Source organism: Cebus imitator, unplaced genomic scaffold (assembly GCF_001604975.1).
Source record: "Cebus imitator isolate Cc_AM_T3 unplaced genomic scaffold, Cebus_imitator-1.0 Scaffold605, whole genome shotgun sequence".
NCBI classification, from domain to species: domain Eukaryota; kingdom Metazoa; phylum Chordata; class Mammalia; order Primates; family Cebidae; genus Cebus; species Cebus imitator.
Window position 1 is genome coordinate 696,357 of NW_016107920.1, and position 15,397 is coordinate 711,753.

The 15,397-nt window shown below is 36.7% G+C and overlaps 1 pseudogene across 1 annotated transcript; it reads left to right on the forward strand.

The window, feature by feature from the left end:
- Positions 1-12,222: 12,222 nt before the first annotated feature.
- LOC108294829 lies at positions 12,223-13,496 on the forward strand (annotated as a pseudogene). Its single transcript, XR_001821189.2, has one exon. The product of XR_001821189.2 is annotated as a polyadenylate-binding protein-interacting protein 1-like (transcript).
- Positions 13,497-15,397: the final 1,901 nt, after the last annotated feature.

Genomic DNA, 15,397 nt, shown 5'->3' on the forward strand with positions numbered 1-15,397 from the left:
TATATGGTGAAAGGTAGGGGTCCAGCTTCAAGTTTCTTTTGCTAGGCAGAAGTTCTTTAGTTTAATTAGGCCTCATTCACCAATTTTCGGTTTTGCTGCAATTGCTTTTGAAGTCTTCATCATGAAATCTTTTGCAATGCCTATTTCTAGAATGGCATTTCCTAGATTTTCTTCCAGGGTTTTTATAGTTGTCAGTTTTATATTTAAGTCTTTAATTTATCCCAAGTTGATTTTTGTATATGGTAAAAGGAAAGGGCCTAGTTTCAATCTTCTGCATATGGCTAGCCAGTTATCCCAGCACCAGCTATTAAATAGTGAGTTTCTTCTTGCTTACTTTTGTTGATTTTGTTGAAGATCAGATGATTGTTGGTGCATGGCTTTATTTTTTGGTTCTTTAATATGTTCCGTTGGTCCATGTGTCTGTTTTCATACCAGAACCATGCTGTTTTGGTTATTGTAGCCTTGTAGTATAGTTTGAAGCCAGATAGTGTGATGACTCTGGCATCTTTCTTTTTGCTTAGGATTACTTTGGCTATTTTGGCTCATTTTTTGTTCCATATGAATTTTAGAATAGTTATTGCTAAATCTGTGAAAAATTTCGTTGGCACCTTGATAGGAATAGCATTGAGTTTGTAAATTGTTGTGGGCATTATTGCCATTTTAACAATATTGATTCTTACTATCCATGAGCATGAAATGTTTTTCTTTTTTTCTTGAGACAGAGTTTTACTCTTTCACTCAGGCTGGAGTTAAGTTGCATGATCTCCGCTCACTGCAACCTCCACCCCGAGTTCAAGAAATTCTTCTGCCTCAGCCTCCAGAGTAGCTGGAATTATAGGCACCTGCCATCATGCCTGGGTGATTTTCACATTTTTAGCAGAGATGGGGTTTTGCCATGTTGGCCAAGCTGGTCTTGAACTCCTGACCTCAGGTGATCCACCCACCTCTGCCTCCCACAGTTCTAGGATTATAGGCATGAGCCAGGGTACCCGGCCCATAAAATGTTTTTCGTTCACACTTGTGTTGTCTCCGATTTGTTTCAGCAATGTTTTGCAAGTCTCATTGTAAAGTTCTTTTACTTGGTTAGCTGTATTTCTAAGTATTTTATTTTTTGTGGTTATTGTGAATAGGATTTCATTCTTGATTTTGCTCTCAGCTTAGACATTGTTGGTATATAAAAATGCTACTGATTTTTGTACATTGATTTTTTTTAATCCTGGAAGTTTACTGAAGTTGTTTTTTAGATCTAGAAGCTTTTGGGTGGACATGATGGGTTTTCTAGTTATAAAATCCTATTGTCTATAAAAACAGATAGTTTGACTTCCTCATGTCTTATTTGGATATCTTTCTTTCTTTTTCTTGCCTAATTGTTCTTGCTAAGATTTCCAGTACTACGTTGAATAGTAGCAGTATGAACAGGTATCCTTGTCTTTTTCCATTTCTCAAAAAGAATGCTTCCAGCTTTGACCCATTTGGTATGATTTTGCCTATGAGTTTGTCATAGATGGTTATCATATTTAGGTATGATCCACAATGTCCAGTTTGTAGAGGGTTTTTTTTTTTTTGAGATAGAGTCTTGCTTTGTTGCCTAGGCTGGAGTACAGTGGCACAATCTAGGCTCACTGCAACCTCTGCCTCCCAGGTTCAAGCGATTTTCCCGCCTCAGCCTCCTGAGTAGCTGAGATTATAGGTATGCACCACCACGCCTGGCTAATTTTTGTATTTTTAGTAGAGACAGAGTTTCACCATGTTGGTCAGGCTGGTTTTGAACTCCTGCCCTTGTGATCCACCTGCCTTGGCCTCCCAAAGTGCTGGGATTACAGGCATGAGCCATCTCACGCAGCCATAGAGGGTTTTTAACATGAAAGGATATCAAATTTTATGAAAAGGCTTTTGCTGCATCTACTGAGGTGATCGTGTGGTTTTTGCCTTTATTTCTGTTTATGTGATGAACCACATGTATTAATGTATGTTGAATGAATGTTGCATCCCAGAAATAAAGCCTATTTGATCATGGATTAGCTTTCTGACATGCTGCTTAATTCAGTTTGCTAGTATTTTGTTGAGGACTTTGACATCCACATTCATCAGGGTTATCGGCCTGAAGTTTTCTTCTTCTGTTGTGTCTCTGTCACATTTTGGTATCAGCATGATGCTGGCCTCATCAAATAAGTTAAGGAAGGATTTCCTACTCTTCAATTTTGCAGAATAATTTTAACTGGATTGCTACCAGCTTTTCTTTATATATCTGTTAAGATTTGCCTGTAAATCTATCTGGTCCAGGGCTTTTTCTGGCATGTAGGCTTTTTATTATTGATTCAATTTCAGAATTTATTATTGGTTTGTTCAGAGTTTCAATTTCTTCCAGATTCAGTCTTGGAGGTCATATTGATACAGCTTTGATGGCTGGAAAAACACCAGGGTTTTTGGTTTCATGCTGATAGGATTAGCAACATGGACACATGTGGAGCAGTTTTCAGGAGTGAAAAGTTTAATAGGGAAGAAAGAAAGAAGAAAGAAGAGAACAGCTTTTCCGTACAGAGACAAGAGAGAGGAGTTTGGAACAAAGAGAAAACCCCCTGTGTGGTGGAAAAGTTGTTGATTATATGGGAGGCTGGAGGAGGTGGTGTTTCATTTGCATAGAGCCCAGAGGATTGGTTTTACCAGGTGAGTCATTTACATAGCCCGTGAAAAGCCTGGCCCTCCCACGTTAGTCCTTTAATATGCAAATGCGGGTCACCATGATGTTTTGAACACACGGTGTTATTTGGAGGTGGCCATCACACTTGGCACAGGTTGTGACAAGGAGAAGATGGTGGGAATCACCATATTGAATTAACCCAGTTTCTAATGGCCTGCATTTGCATATCAAAGCTTGCCGTCCTGACCCTTTAAGTTGCCTTTTCTGTTAGAGAAGAGATGGTTCAGGGGTTGTTTCTTATTACAGGAAAATTTCCACTGATAACCTTTACCCTTACTATCTGCCTAAAATAATGTCTTAATAACTCCCGTATTATTCCACCTCAAAAAGAAGTAAACCTAACTGCTGTTAGGGATGTTGGATGATGACTTTTTTGCTACTTCCTGCTGAAAAGGGTCATTGTTTGGGGGAACAGCAGTTGGGCTTTCTTTTGAGGTTGATCTAAGGGTTTTTGGAAGAATGGTGCGTTTATGGGTGGTTTTGCTCGTAGCACCGTTTGGAGTTTAACTGCTTTTAGGCAAAAAGAGATAAATTTTATAAGAAGGTTTAAAATATAGGGTTAGAATATGAGCATTAAGATTATCACCATTAGTGGAGATTCTATAGATCATAACTGACAGTAGAGTTTGACACCTGTTATTACACCAATAGAGTGCAATACCGATTTGACTCCACTAGATGTCGCTGTAAATTACCAGCCACGTTAATATAAATAACTTTTTTCTAGAGAAAAGCATACACTTCCCCCTTGACTTGCCATTAGAGAATAACCTTAGGCTTAGGCCACTTTTATAACTTGCAATATGACTGGGAGAAATATGTCATTGGGTGACTAAAATAACTTCAGCATTACTTTTGACAATTCCTTTTCTTTAATTATAAATATTTTTATGACTTTCACAGAGTCTCTTACAACATACTTAAACTTTTGATTTGTCCTAAACATTCTTCTTTTAAACCACCAGTCATTTCCTTTTAGGACAAGAATTTACCATACAAAATTCTTTCTTATATAAAATGTACTTCTTTATAACTTTCTTTTCATAGCTTAGAGTGCATTCTATTACCAAACTTTAGTAAAAAAGTCCTATTAAACTTAATGATAGTAAAACTTTAATGCTTACTTCATATCTGTAACTCTTACTCCTGCTATAAGCAAAACAACCTTGACCAAATTTTTCCTGCAATTATTAATCCTGTTATAAGGATGATAATCAGGCAAAATATTATAGCAATTAGAATTTTATAACCAGAATTCCACATTGCGGATGCCTATGTGTATAGTTCTATTGCAAATAGTAGCATGACTATAAGAATTTTCACAAGAGCAGCATAGTAAATAATTTTTGTCTAAAACTTTATTTGCTAAGATATAACATTTTTCTTTGGGGATTTACAAAGTTACAAATGCAATCCCATGTATAATTAAAATTTCTCTGCAAATACGCATTAAAAATGTTTTAATATTTGATGGCAAATTTTGAGAGGAAAGGACAGAAATGACAAAAAGTATTTATGAGGTAAAGGTGGGACTGAATAAGATGAGTACTTCTTACTCAGTTACTTATTTTTTAATGATTTTTAGCTTAAGATTTTTGGTATCCTTACATTGATATTCAGGACATTGTTCTGGGCTGTCAGGGGTTGATCCCTCAGCTCTTCAGGCTTTGATTTGAGTATGATGTATTCAGGAGTTGATTCCTGTATCTTTTACTGCCAAGAGAGTTGAAAGAACAGTGTAGGGCCCTTCTATGCTTGGCTTAGGGAAGGAGAAATTTGAGAGTTTTTACTAACACTAAATTTTCTGGGTAAAATGAAGGTGGTTTTATTTTGGGGAGGTTGAGCTTCTGCTAGTTGTAGTCATTCTTGTTGGAAGTGATCTAGAAAGGTTGCATGCTTAAACAATTTACAGGTTTCCTGCCTGAAAACAATTTCTGAGCACATTGATAAGTTTTATCCTTTCACAAATGAAAAGCTTGGTGAAGGATTTTAAGGACTTTTTATTGGCTGGAGGCTGGTAAATAAAGTTCGCCATCCTGACTGTAGATATGCTGAGGCTGAAAAGTATGCCCTTGAGAAGTGGCCTATTTTATTTTTGCAGGGGAATCCTGAGGTTTAATTATTTTTTTATGGAGCCTTTTTAGATTAGAAGGGACTTGAAGTGCATTAATGCCTTGAAGCTTTCATGGCTTTGACTTAGTTGCCTGATCAGCTAATTTATTTTCTTTGGCTACCTTAATTATTTCTTTCTGATGTTCCTTTCAATGTATCCTTGCTACTTTTTGTGGACGAAAAACTGAGGATAATAACCTGCTAATTTTCTGGTGATATTTTATAGGAGATCCATTAGTAAGAAAATGTTTTTCCTTTTAAATGGCAGCATGAGCACAGAGAACTAAGAAGGCAAAATTTGAATTAGTGTGAAAGTTAGCTACCTTTCCGTTGCTTAATGTAAGTGCTATTGTAAGAGCTATTAGCTTAGCTAATTGAACATTTCTGTTTGGGGAGAGTGACTACTGCTTATCCTGCCTATGTACTGCTTGCTTTACCGGCTGTTTGCCAGCTAAGAGCTTCCCCTAGAGAACAGTGATCCTGCCACATTATGTGGGCTGTAAATAGTTAAATTATTTCCTAGGGTTAACTTGGAGGCTTTTTTTAACTAATAGAGCTAATGCAATGTGCATTGGCCTTGTAAAATGCACATTAATAGAGCTATTATGACAATGGCTTGGAAGCACGTGTAAACAATAGGTTTTTGTAACTGTAACAAAGGTTAAGAAAAATACTGAATTAGAATTTTTTCTGAGATGTGCCTTATGATCATCTATGGGAAGAGGGGAGGCCAGGATTAGAGAAGAGAAAAGGGAGAAACCAGCTCTGGTATTTAGAAGGAAGTTTGCTTTCCTTCCTTTAATTTCCAAAGTCACCCAGGGTTCCTGTGTTATAAGGGTAGTTTGAGCCACTGAAGCCAGGGTTTGAGCCCTGGGACCCATCAATCCTCTATGAGACTGGTCCCGATCCCAGTGACCTCCACCTCCAGGGGCAATTTTGTCCTCAGTAGTTTTTGCCACAGCCTGGACAGGGTCAAGATTGCTTTCTTTTGCTTCATGGGCATTCCTTTTTTAAATGCCCTGGCCTGCCACACTGATAGTAACTAGCAGACGCACTTCAGGGATTCTGGACTTTGCAGCCCTGCAAAACTGCTGCTAAAGGCTCTGTCCTTCACCTGAGCTTTCTCTCCTTCTTTTGGGCTTCCTCCTGTTCCCTATTATTAAAGTCCAAAGTGGCCACCTTCAGGAGGTTCTTTAGGATGCTATCTGGTTTTATAGTTTGCTTTTGTAGTTTCTTTTTTATATCAGGAGCTGCCTGTGTAATAAACTTCTCCTTCAGGTTGAGTTTTTTTTAACTGAATTAAGTGATAAGGAGGTGTACTCTATTAGTGCCTCTCTTAGCCTTTCCATAAAGGCTACAGGATTCTTATTTGGCTTTTGGTTCATTATAGAGATTTTAGAGTAATTGAGAAGTTTGGCCCTGGTTTTCCATAGGCATTATAAAATGCAAATTAAAAAGTGCTTTCTTTTCTATTTATCTCCTGAGATATTGGGGTTTCAATTGGGTTTTTTACCAAACTGCCTCTCTCCCTATTGTGAATGATGTTTTTGCTATTTCTTTGCTTTCCCTATCTGCTTTCTTCCCTTTTGGTGTATTATAGGAGATATATTGCTTATCTCCAAAATTATTTGGTGCTTGCAGAACTATCTGCCTTTTGCTGCAGTGAGGGTCTGGTTTAGGAGCAGCATAACATTCCTCCATGTAAGGTGAAACACCCGAGTTAAATTTTGGAAAGCTTTCATATACCTATCAGAGTGTTTAGAAAATTGGCCTTAGTTTCCCTTTATTTGCCTAAGGTATTATAATGAGAAAAGAACTTGAGGGGGGCCCAGATATGGGGGATCCTCAGATGGTCCCACTGAAAGTTGCTTTTTTAATTTTGGGGAACTATTCTCCTTGGGCCTGCCCAATATGATTGCTAAAAGGGCTTGGTTGATCTTACGAAGCTTGTAAAGGTTTAGTATAAATGTCATGTCCTGTGCAAAAGAAAATGAGTTGCTTTTCTCTTTAAAGTTTTGAGACTAAGGAAGTTTCAGAGTGCACTCCAGAGTGGTGCAAACGGAGGATAATTTATTGCCCATCTAGAAAAAGAAGTGAGAATGAAAGTATTCCCTTAGACTCCTTCTTTTTCATATGACTGGGAGTGGAGGAGAATACAGGGAGTGTCCTCTGACTGTTTCCCCTTCTTTGTTTCTGAATCCCATCACCATGTTAAATGTGTCCCAGATGGTTGCGGGTGTGGTCCTTCAAGCCATGGAACCGGATGAACTAAGTGATGGGACTAATCATGCTTACCCATGCAATCTTAACTTTCTGCCTCTTGGATTTCCCTTTGACTTCCTAAACCTGTGTGATTTGCCTGGCTCCCCAAAAAATTGATTTCTGGAGAGGCTTTGTCGTCTTTGGGCAAGGATTCTTTAATGGAGGCAACATGCTATTTTGCCTGATATTATAGCCCATACTAAAGCATTTACCCTTAAAAAAATAATGGTTCCAGTTAACTTATGAACTTAAAATCCCCTTACTAATTAAATACTGTCTTAATCAGAGACAGAATAGGTGCCTTAATAGAACATAGGGACTGAATGGTCGTTTTCCTACCGATGGGACAATATCGGGACTAAAATCTGGCTGCAGAAGACATCTTACTCCTAGCCATTGAAAGCAGAGCTCTCCAGTCCACAGAATTAGCAGTAGAAAAGCACAAAATGGAAAAGTTGTGAAGCTGCAATGTACCGCAGAGAATCGGCACATTTAACATGGTGCTGGGGTTCAGAAACCAGGGAGGGTGAACAGTACCTTATGTGTCTCATGAAAAGGACATCTATTTCCACTAGGTGGCGGTGTTGGCTTAGAAATAACATGTGCGTTACTTCCCGGGGCGGGGAGGGGGGGGGCGCGGGGGCGGAGAACATTGCAAGGGCTCTTTCCTAGATTACTCCCTAGGCTGTAAAAATTCCTGCACATTTGATGGAGAGTAAGAGACCACAAAGAGAGATAGTTATTTTGGCAACAGGATGGCTGGAAGAGAGCTTTGAGATTTAAGGACAGATTTGAGGTTGAGATTCATTCCATACTCACGGCTCCAATGAATGATTTTCTGGCAATGCACCAAAATGATAAGGCCCTGATGACGAGAGAAACACCAGGGTCTTGGTCTCACATTGATAGGATTAGTGACACGGACACAGGTGAAGTGGTTTTAGGGAGTGAAAAGTTTAATTGGCAAGAAAGAAGGAAGAAAGAGAACAGCTCTCTTGTACAGAGACAAGGGAAGGGAGTTTGGAAGAAAGAGAAACCCCCCTGTGTGGCAGAAAGTGGTTGGTTATATGAGAGGCTGGAGGAGGTGGTATTTGATTTGCATAGGGCCCAGGGGACTGGTTTGACCAAGTGTGTCATTTACGTAGCACATGAAAAACCTGGCCCTCCCAACTTATCCCTTTAATATGCAAAAGCAGGTCACCTTGATATTTTGAACATGTAATGCTATTTGGAGGTGGCATCACACACTTGACACAGAGGTAAAAGGGAGAAGATGGTGGGAATCACAATATTGAGTGAACCTAGTTTCTAATGTTCTAAATTTGCATATCAAAGCTTGCCGTCCTGGCCCTTTAAGTTGCCTTTTCTGTTAGAGAAGAGATGGTTCAGGGGTTGTTTCTTATTACAGGAAAATTACTACTGAGAACTTTTATCCTATCTGGCTAAAATAATTTCTTAATAACTCCTATATTGTTTCCAGGAATTTATCAGTTTCTTCCAGATTTTCTAGTTGCTGTGCATAGAGATATTCATAATAGTCTCTGAGGGTTTATTTGTATTTCTATGGAGTCAGTGAAAATGTCTCCTTTGTCTTTTCTGATTTTGTTTATTTGTATGCCGTCTCTTTTTTTTTCTTTATTAGTCTACCTAGTGGTCTATCAATCTTGTTTGTCCTTTTGAAGAACCAACTTTTGATTTCATTGATCATTTGTATGGTTTTTTAATATCTTAATTTCATTCACTTCAGCTCTGATTTTGTTCATTTCTTTTCTCCTGCTAGTTTCGGGGTTGCTCTGCTCTTGTTTTTCTAGTTACTCTAGGTGTGACATTACCTTATTAATCTGGGATCTTTCCAACTTTTTGATATAAACATTCAGTACTATAAAATTTCCTCATAACATTGCTTTCACTGTATTCCAGAGATTTTGGTATGTTGTATCTTTCTTTTCATTAGTTTTAAAGAATATTTTTTATTTCTACCTTAGTTTTATTCATTACCTAAAAGTCATTCAGGAGTAGGTTGTTTAAGTTCTATGCCATTGCATGGTTTTGACACATGTTCTTGGTATTGATTTTTATTTTTATTGAGTTGTAGTCCAAGAGTGTGTTTGGTGTTATTTCAGCTTTTTTGAATTTTTTGATAATTGCTTTATGGTCTGTTCTCTAGTCAATTTCAGAGCATGTGCCATGTGGAAATGAGAAAAATGTATATTCTGTTTTGCTAGATGCATCGTTCTGTAGATGTATGTTATGTGTCAAGTTTAGGTCCCAAATAACTTTTTTAGTTTTCTGCTTCAGTGTTCAGTCTAATACAGTCAGTGGGGTGTTGAAGTCTCCAACTCTTGTTGTGTTTTATGTGAAATAAGTATGCAAACCTTCCTTTTTGCTTTCCCTTTGCTTGGTAGTTTTCTCCATCTCTTTACTTGAGACCAGTGGGTGTCATTGCACGTGAGATGAGTCTTTTGAAGACAACATACAGTTGAGTCTTTCTTCTTCATCCAACTTACAACTATCTATCTTTTAAGTGGGGGAATTTAGCCCATTTACATCCAATGTCAATATTGATAATATTGATATGTACACATTTAATCTTGTCATCGTGTTGTTAGATGGTTGTTATGCAGACTTGATTTTGTCATTTCTTTATAGTGTCAATGTTCTATGTACTTAAGTATGTTTGTGTGGTGGTTGGTAATGGTTTTTTTATTTCCATGTTTAGTACTCCTTTAAGGACCTCTTATAAAGCAGTTCTGGTGCTGACACATTTTCTTAGCATTTCCTTGTGTGAAAACAATCTTATTTCTCCTTCACTTATGAAGCTTAATTTGGCCACACATAAAATTCTTGGTTTGAATTTCTTTTCTTTGAGAATGCTGAATATACGCCCCCAGTCTTCTGCCTTGTAAGGTTTCTGCTAAAAGGTCTGCTCTTATTCTGATAGGGTTTCCTATGTGGGTGTCTTTCCCCTTCTCTCTGTCTGCCTTAAACACTTTTTTCTCTCACATTGATCTTAGAGAATTTGATGATTATGTGTCTTATGGGTGTCCCACAGGACACTATAAAATATCACATCTGAAATTTCCAAATTTGCACGTTGACCTCCCTCATGAGGCTGGTAAAAGTTTTGTGGACAGTATCCTTAAATATGTTTTCCAAGTTGCTTGCTTTCTCTGTCTCTGTTTTGGGATTCATAGTAGTATGTTGAGAATCTTTGCATCAAAATTCATGAGAGAAAATTATCTTTATTTTCCTTTTCTTGTAGTGTGTTTGTCTGTCTTTTGAATACAGGTAATGCTGACTTTACAGAATGAGTTTAGAAAATTTCTTATCTTTTCAATTTCTTGGAAGAGTTTTATAAAGATTGGTGTTAATTCTTCTTGAAATGCTTGGTAGAATTTTCTAGCAATACCATTTGGTGCCATGTGCCTTTCTTTACTGAAAGGTTTTGATTTATTATTTTTATTCATTTTTAATTTAAAGTTTATTATTTAGAAGCAGAGTCTTACTCTATTGCCCAAGTCGGAGTGCAGTATTATGATCATATCACACCATAGCCTCAATTTCCTGGGCTCAAATGATCCTTCTACCTTAGCCGCCCAAAATGCTAGGATTACAGGCACGAGCCACTGTGACCAGGCTTTTGGAAAGTTTTGATTACTCATTCAATCTCTTTACTCATCATAGGTATGTTTAGATATTTTATTTCTTCATGATTTGGTCTTGATATTTTGTGTGCTTCCAGGAATTTGACCATTTCATCCAGTTTATCCAATGTGTTAGCACGCCATCATTCATAGTACTTTGTTATAATCGTTTAATTTTTTTTTTTTAAATTAGTCATAATGACCCATTTTTTACTTCTAATTTTAATTATCTGAGTCTTCTCTCTTTTTTATTAGTCAATCTGGTAAACATTTTGTGAATTTTGTTGATGTTTGTGTAAAACAAAATCTTAAGTTTTGTTGATTTTCTCTGTTGTTTTTCTATTCGCTATTTTGTTTTTCTCTATTTTAATATTTAGTATTTCTTTCCTTCTGATAATTTTGGGTTTTGTTTGTTGTTTTTCTAGTTCTTTAAGATGTAAAGTTAGGTTAGAAACAAGGCAAGGATATCTGCTCTCACCACATCTATGGAACATCATGCATGAATTCCTAGCTGATGCAAAATATGAGTAAAGGAAATAAAAGGTGTGCTAATTGGAAAGAAAAAAAAATGAAACTATTTTTTCATGGGTAACAACAACAAAACCCTCCTACCTAATAAGTGATTTAACAAGGTTGCAGGATACAAGGTTATTATACAAAAGGCCATTGTGTTCTTAAATATCAGCAAGAACAATTGGAATTTGAAGTTAAAAAATATTTATTTTAGCATAAAAAATTGAAATAGTTACAAATCTAATGAAATATGTATATAGTCTATATAAGGAAAATTATAAATATCTGATGACAGAAATCCAAGAAGATCTAAGTCAATGGGGAAGTTTTTTATGTTCATGTATAGGAAGACTCAATATTGTGAATTATCAATATTGTGAAGATGTCAGTTCTTTCCACATTGCTTATAGATTCAACTCAGTCTCAATGAAAGTCTGGTAAATCATTTTGTGGATATCCAGAAACTGATTCTGACATTTATATTGACAAAGGACAGAGAATAGCCACTACAATATTAGAGAAGAACAAAGTTGGAGAGTCCACGCTACACTACCCAACTTCAAGATTTACGACAAAACTATAATAATGAATATATAATAGCATGGTATTGGTGAAATAATAGACAACTATATCCATGAAGTAGAATATAGAGCCTATAAATAAACACACAGAAATAGAGTCAACTGATTTTTTATAAAAGAGGAAAGGCAATTAGTAAAGGAAAATGATAGTCTTTTTAAAAAACAGTGCTAGAAAATCTGAATATTCAAGTGCAAAATGGCAATGCAACTAGACATAAATCTTACAGCTTTCACAAAATGTCACATATACCTACTATCAACCTAAATGTAAAACACAAAACTATAAAATTCCTGGAATGTAACAAGTGGACTTCAGTTTGGTAATGACCTCTTAAATACAACAGCAAAGCACAGCCTGTGAAAACAAACAAGTGATAAATGGTATTCCTTAAAATTAAAAATTTCTTGCATGTCTCTCCTGAGAACTATCCAGTAGGTCGGGCCTGCCAAGGAGCAAACGAAGCCCTTGAGAGCTCCACCTAGTTCACAGGATAAAATCCCGCAGCAGAACATGGATTCAGCAATGGCTAAACCCCAGGTGGTTGTAGCACCAGTATTAATGTCTAAGCTGTCTGTGAATGCCCCTGAATTTTATCCATCAGGTTATTCTTCCAATTACACAGAATCCTATGAGGATGGTTGTGAGGATTATCCCACTCTATCTGAATATGTTCAGGAATTTTTGAATCATCTTACAGAGCAGCCTGGCAGTTTTGAAACTGAAACTGAACAGTTTGCGGAGACCCTGAATGGTTGGGTTACAACAGATGATGCTTTGCAAGAACTTGTGGAACTCATATATCAACAGGCCACGTCTGTCCCGAATTTCTCTTATATGGGAGCTCGCCTGTGTAATTACCTGTCCCATCATCTGACAATTAACCCACAGAGTGGCAATTTCGGCCAATTGCTACTTCAAAGATGTCGGACTGAATATGAAGTTAAAGATCAAGCTGCAAAAGGGGATGAGATTACTCGAAAATGATTTCATGCATTTGTACTCTTTCTGGGAGAGCTTTATCTTAATCTGGAGATCAAGGGAACAAATGGACAGGTTACGAGAGCAGGTATTCTTCAGGTTGGTCTTCGAGAGCTGCTGAATGCCTCTTTTCCAATCCTATGGATGACAAGTTAATTTGTGCAGTAAAATTATTGAAGTTGACAGGATCAGTTTTGGAAGATGCTTGGAAGGAAAAAGGAAAGATGGATATGGAAGAAATTATTCAGAGAATTGAAAATGTTGTCCTAGATGCAAACTGCAGTAGAGATATGAAACAGATGCTCTTGAAGCTTGTGGAACTCTGGTCAAGTAACTGGGGTAGAGTCAAGTAACTGGGGTAGAGTCCATGCAACTTCAACACCAGAAAATGATCCTAACTACTTTATGAATGAACCAACATCTTATACATCTGATGGTGTTCCTTTCACTGCAGCTGATCCAGATTATCAAAAGAAATATCAAGGGTTACTTGAAAGACAGGACTTTTTTCCAGATTATGAAGAAAACGGAACAGATTTATCAGGGGTTGGTGATCCATACTTGGATGATATTGATGATGAGATGGACCCAGAGATAGAAGAAGCTTATGAAAAGTTTTGTTTGGAATCAGAGCGTAAGCGAAAACAGTAAAGTTAAATTTCAGCATATCAGTTTTATAAAGCAGTTTAGGTATGGTGATGTAGCAGAACACAGGAAAGCAAGAAAATGTGTCCTACTTATACCAAATTAAGGATGTTGAGTTATATTACTAATGTATGCAACTTTAATTTTGTTTAATACTATCTGCCAAAATAAACTTTATTCCCTATAACTTAAAATGTGTGTGTGTGTGTGTGTGTGTGTGTGTGTGTGTGTGTGTGTGTGTGTATATATATATAAATAGTTTATTATGTACAGTTACTGGAAGAAAATATTTTTCTTTAAAACAGAAATATAATAAAGGACTGATATCCAAAATATGCTAAGAACTCTTACATTTTAACAAGAAAAACAACTAAAAAATGGGGAAATGACCTGAACAGATACAGCACCAAGGATGATACGCAAATGGAAAATAAGCATATGAAAAGATGTTCAAGGTCACATATCATAGAGAATTGCAAATTCAAACAATAATAAAATACCATTACATATCTGTTAGAATGGTTAAAATTTAAAGTGCTGACAACAGGAAATCATGGTGAGAATATGGAGCAAGAAAACCTCTCATTCATTGTTGGTGGAAATGCAAAATAATACAGCTGCTTTTGAAGACAGTTTGAAAACAGTCGATCATATAAATGTTTAAAAAAGCTTAATTCATTATTGCCCAAACTTGGAAGTAAAGCAACCAAGATGCCACAGGGTGCCAAACATTATCCCTGATGTGTCTGTGAGGTTATTTCTGAATGAGATTAACATATGTATAGGTAAACTGAGTAAACGAGATCACCCTCTCTGATGTGAGTGGGCTTTCTTCAATCAACTGAAGACCTGAATACAGTAAAAAGCTGAGTAAGAGGGAACTCCCCACTGCTGACTGGCCCTAGGGTGTTGCTCTTTCCAAACTAAATCACTGGCTCTTTTTGGGTATTGAGCCTTTGAGCTTTGGGGCTGAAAATTATACCTTTGGCTCTCCTGGCTCTCAGGCCTTTGAACTCAGACTAGATATACACATAGGCTCTACAGGATCTCCAACTTTCTTAAAAGATATTGGGATTTCACACCCTTCATAACATAATCACCATGTGAACCACTTTCCTATAATATCTCCTTCTCTTTCCCCTTCCATCCCTCCCTCTTTCTCTTTAAACACACACAGACACACAAACACACACACACACACAGACAAATACATGCATCCTATTTTTTCTGTTTCTCTGGAGAACCCTGATTAATATACCACAGAAAAACCTGCACATTAATATTTCTAGCAGCTTTATTCATAATTTCCAAAACTTAGAAGTAACTATGACATTTTTCAATAGGTTAAAATATAAACAGTGGTACATGCAGACAATAAATATTATTCAATGATTAAAAAAAAAGAAATGAGCTATGAAGCCATGAAATTATATGGAGGAGCCTTAAATACATATTGCTTGTGAAAGTAGCCAATTCACATACTGTATGAGTATGACTAAATGACATAATGAAAAAGATAAAACTGTGGAAACAGTAAAAAGATCAGTGGTTGCAGGGGTTCAGAAAGATGGAGAGAATGAATAGGTCAAGGGAATATTAGTGCAGAGTTTTATATATAAAACTGTAGTGGTGGATGTATGTCATTATACGTTTGTCAAAAACCTCACAATATACAACATAGAGTGAAACCTAGTGTAAATTATGGATTTTCATTAATAAGATATCAATATTGGTTCATTAATTATAACAAATATTTCATACTAATGCAGTATGTTTATAATAGGAAAAACTGGGGGAGGTGGGAAGGAGAATATGGGAACTCCTTGTACTTTCCACACAAGATTTTCTTAAAACTGGCTTGTCAGACAGGCACAACTATGTGTAGAATTCAAGAGATGAATACTAATGCACAAATAAAATTACAAGATGGAAAAGGACATATCATACAAACACTAGTCAT